Raw genomic sequence first — 5,061 nt, 5'->3', positions numbered from 1 at the left:
GCTTAACAGTTTATGTGGTGTGGAAAATATTAGGATAATATACTCTCTTTTTTATCGAGGGCTGCTTTATGGACACTCCCCTTCTGCTGCTTGGACACCTCTCCTGTAACGGGGCACTGCCGACTTGTACTGCTTCAGTACAAGTCCACTTCGCACTGCCTCAGTGCGAGTGGTGCCTCACGTCACTTCACGTACACTAGTACGTGCAGAGGAAGACTCTCTTTAAAACACTTGCTTTAAAGAGGGTTAATTAAAAACTGTATTAATATATTTAAGTTCTTCTTGTCTATCTACTGAATACTAACTTAATTATAACCTTTTACAAAACATGTAATTAAGTCTTATCTGTCTTTCTCTTTGCGCGCGTCCAGCGCTGACTGGACCGCGGAGAAAGTAGATATAATGGTCTATATCTACCAATAGATAAGCTTTTAGAATATTACCATGTAAAGTAATATTCTCCAAATATTATCAACCTTTTAGATAATATATAAATTAACAACCTTTAAGAGTTAATTTCATGTAACAATACACCCCGTTACACCTCCCACATAAATACGTATTTGATTGGCTGACGTATACCCAATAAATTTCTGCTGCGCGCCCCACACACCCTCCCTCAATGGATATTCTGTGAATGCCGACATGGTATAAATGCTACCGCCTCACACACCACCCTAAATAACACGAGAGAGAGTGAAACCATGGCAGTGGTCAAAAGGTGCTCTCTTTATTCAACAATTTCCCTCTATATTTTTGCGGTTTCGCTTGCATATATATCCCAGCGGTGGTCAATGTCTGGCCATACCGAATCAGCCTTCAACTTCAACGCCTGGTAGTGGAGGCTGTGATAACCCAGTACGATACTTTCTCCGCTTGGTGGCGTGCAGCGAAGCGGCAGGGTTGTAACGCTTGCCTCTTCTAGAAAAACACGACAGCGCGTGAGTATGTGTTTGCAATGACGGCACCCATCTCTGGCATAATTAGCTAAAATGCCCGGTGACAGGGGCCAGCAAGCCAAGCGAGAGTGGTAAGGTGACGGTCTACCAGTCCTTTCTCCAGGTAATAGCACTCGTAAAATGGCTCGTTTGCAATGAGTTCTTTGGCCCTTTCCTTCTAATGGCTGGTAAGTCAGACTCAGAACGTCCTAATGCCACTCCAATGGCACGGAATCAATAGTTACCGTCTCCTTCGACATCCAGTACTACCTCGGAAATTGCTTCTATGTAGGCTTTTGCTGCAGCAGTTTTTTTCTTGCCGATTTGAGACTTCATTAGTCAACTCTGCATCAAGCTTAAATGATGATCAATCTATTAGTCTCGAGTGGGAAATGTAGCCTGGCACAAAGATGCTACTTTCACATACCTAAGCGCAAGTTCATCCTCTGAAGCGCTCTCAATGTCAATCCCCACACTTTTAGTCTTGATGTCACCTCTCGTTGCATGCAAAGGACATGTGGTTTAATAATGGCCTTGCCCCTTGCAGTGACCGCATTTTCGTTTTTTCCTCGCTCTTCCTTTTCTCAATGCTCGAAATGGGATGGGTCACGCTTTGTGGACGACGAGTTTTTTATCTCTTAGGTCGCCCACGAGTACGGACAACATCTGGATTATTCATATTGGTCATTGTTGGTTGAGATGAAAGTAGTCCTTCCATTGAAGTGCGTAGCGCAGCCTGCTGGCGTGAATTCATCTCCTGGTAACGGGTTTTGATTGAGCTTATGATCACATCAAGACTTTGTTCCTGCTGTATGCTCTGCGGGGGCACCTTTTTTATAATCTTCAGTGCTTGTGTGCTTGTGAAAGTCAGACTTGTAGAATCGTTGTTTGCAACATCTGCAATACCTTATGCTGGCAAGGTAGTCCCATAGTCCCCATAAAACCTCCCTTACATTCGGTATTGTTGCTTGGATCAATTACCAGTTGCTACTGACTATGCACAATATACAACGCATGTGCTGAAATTTAGCAGACTACATTGCTCCAAAATGGGGCTTTCAGCCTAAGAGGAATCTGAAGTCGCTCAAGACTGACTTGTCGGCTAATTTTCCGTCTGTGAGCATCTCCTGCAAGAACAATCTTCCCATATATCTCATCCAGGTCAAGAGTTGAAGTAGCTATTCATTGTTTAATGAAGGCGTGACTACCTTCGACTCGCGAGGTGACTGCATGTCCGAAATGACGAATGTTCTTTGTCCATGAAACAACAAAACGCTCTTTATGGTTGTTCAGCCAGTTCTAGATAGTTTGCAACTTGAAAGGGCATGACCGAAGTGATGCTTTTTATACTTATTCGTTTTATATGTGGAATCCATACTAAAAAACGAATTTTTAGAGAAGTCAGCAGCGACGGAAATACCAGTCTTTGGCGCGAAGAACAGGCACCGCAATCCACCACTATCATTTGTGAGAAGGCTATAGAAGATGTCATCTTCTTGAAATCGGGCCAGGAGTGCCTCGATCGGACGACGACCATTTAATGCTGAATTTCTCCCTTCGAGCTTTGCATTGTAGATATCTGTGCTGATTAGGTTGCGCTCTGGATCATTCTGACGTAGCGTTGCCAGAAAAACACGCGGCGCGGCTCCGGCCTTCGTCATTGACGTCGTTGTTGCGGCCGTATTACTCGGTTAGCAGCATACAGAGAGGGATCTTGAGCAGGGTCATGACCAATATGCTCATCATTAACAATGTTACAGTTCCATGTAACATTGTCCTTGTTGATCTTTCGCAGTATGGTTCCTAGCCATTCACAGCCACTTTTCAAGGTAGACGTGCGACGAATTTTGCCCTCTAAACCCTCATTCTCCCTGGCATGTACGCACTTCTGTCGCACTTTTCGAACTTCCGTGCCAGCTTTTATTCGTTTTTGAACGACCACGATTGATGCTACATCTGTTTTGAATGGCATATGATTTTACAGCTTTTTCTGCTTTGTTGAGACAGCGATACGTAGTGTCGTGCAGAATATCCATTGAGGGAGGGGTGTGTGGTGCGCGCAGCAGAAATTCATTAGGTATGCGTCAGCCAATCAAATACGTATTTATGGGTAAGGGGTGTCCAAGCAGCAGAAGGGGAGTGTCCATACAGCAGCCCCATTTTTATATTGTGGGTTAATACACACATAGTTCTGGTGGAAGGTCGATATCAGCGTGATTCGGGTGACGGTATTTTGCTTTTTACATTCATATAATGTTCAGTTCTTCTTGAATCTAAAAGCGTTCCATGGCTTTTTCAGTCTTGCGCTGCACTCGTTGGAAAAAGAAGATTTTCAAAGGCTCATAGGGCATGAGTTCCCTGTCTGGTTCTAACAGAATTTGAGTCCCTTGAACCAGGACTAGATGAGCTCTACGAGCTTGTACGACTCTCCGACAAGTTAGTCGTTACAGTTAGTGGCTCTTTAGGCCTCTCTATTTTCCTGAATTAAGAATCTAGGTAGCTCCGCTACAAAGGAAGTGCGCAATACAAGAAAACTGTATATTACTGCAAGCTAGATATGTAACAAAATACTTGTTCTGACTATGCAAAGCAAACGGGAGTGGTACGGGCTAGCTACCTTATGTTACACACCCGTTAAGTACACTTTTACGGTAAGGTCAATTACTTCATGTGAAGTAATTTGACCTGCCACTCGGGTGAGGTTCACAAAGTGACCCACCCTTGTGTATATGATGAACATAGGTGCATTCACATTGAAAGAGAGACGTCTAGCGTCAGCTGAGGTATTCAGAGCAATACGCTCGCCATGTAGAGATGCATATCTACAGAGATGTCATCTATTGATTTGGTTGAAAGGAGATATATTTAGTTGTTATTTAAATCAGTTTTGAAACTTCTTCCTAGAGAATTAGTGCGCACGAGAAGACATGTAACCGCTTCCGTGACGAACTTGTTCTAAGGTACAATTCGTTGGGTCAGGTCGCCGAAGGCGCCCACCAACTACCTCACTGCACGTGAGAGAAGACGGTCAAACCGCTTCTTCTCGCTGTGCTTGAAGGTGTATGCTAGATAGTGCAAGGCCGCTTACATGTATTCTACTGATGGCTTTTACTGAGTCGCTCGGTCTACGCCACATGGAACTTGTTCAATGTAGTAGTAAGAATCAGGTGTCGCAACTCTAGTTGCAATGTAGCGGAACTACCGAGCTTGTAATGGAATACCTTCATAACTGGGTATCCCGTTAAGTAAATATTACTTCCAAAAAAATAATTATGCATTATATTTCCTACAAGACAAAAATAATTAAGAAGGATAAAATTAGGGAGCTGCTATCCGGACACTCCCCCTTTGCTAATCGGAAACCCTCTCTCCTCACATTTATACCATATAGTTTAGACCCCCCCCAATAAAAATTGCAAACGCACACCCACCCCCCGCACCTCAAATTCCGTCTCATATAATAGAGTACTAATTTATTCATGTGGTCCACTCTGCAAAAAAGAATTATCATGGCAAAAGGCGAAAGGTGTAACGGGGCACTGCGACTTGTACTGTTTCAGTACAAGTCCACTTCACACTGCTTCAGTTGTGAGTGGTGCCTTTCGTTAGGTGACGTACACTGTACGTATAGAGGAAGACTTCTCTTAAGGCAAGTTAACTTAAGAGGGTAAAATGAAAACTGTATTAATATAGTTAAGTGTCTCTTAATCTATCTTTGTAAATGCTGACTTAACTATAAACTAATACTAAACATGTAAATGAATTCTTATCTATCTTATCTTGTAACTCTCTTTGATTACTTCTACAGCTGATTAGTCTGCGGAATAAATAGACATAATGGTCTATACCTATTTATGGATAAGAATTCAGGACATTACTATATAAAGTAATATCCTCCAAATATTATCTACCTTTTAGATAATATATTAATTAACAACCTTTAAGTGTTAATTTCATGTAACGATACACCCCGTTACATCACCCCTCCCTTAAACGACAATCACTCTGAATGTCATTAGATGGAGTGGTCGCTAAATGACCACTTAATTTTTAAAATGTTTTTGATTGGTCAGATCCATCATTTTAAATTCCATCGCATGAAGGAACAATTCATGCGGGGTGA

This window comes from Bremia lactucae (assembly GCF_004359215.1).
Source record: "Bremia lactucae strain SF5 chromosome Unknown BlacSF5_NotPlaced_200_SHOA01000120.1_2678225bp, whole genome shotgun sequence".
Lineage (NCBI taxonomy): Eukaryota > Oomycota > Peronosporomycetes > Peronosporales > Peronosporaceae > Bremia > Bremia lactucae.
The sequence above is the reverse complement of the archived record's forward strand: the minus strand, read 5'-3'. Positions refer to the sequence as shown.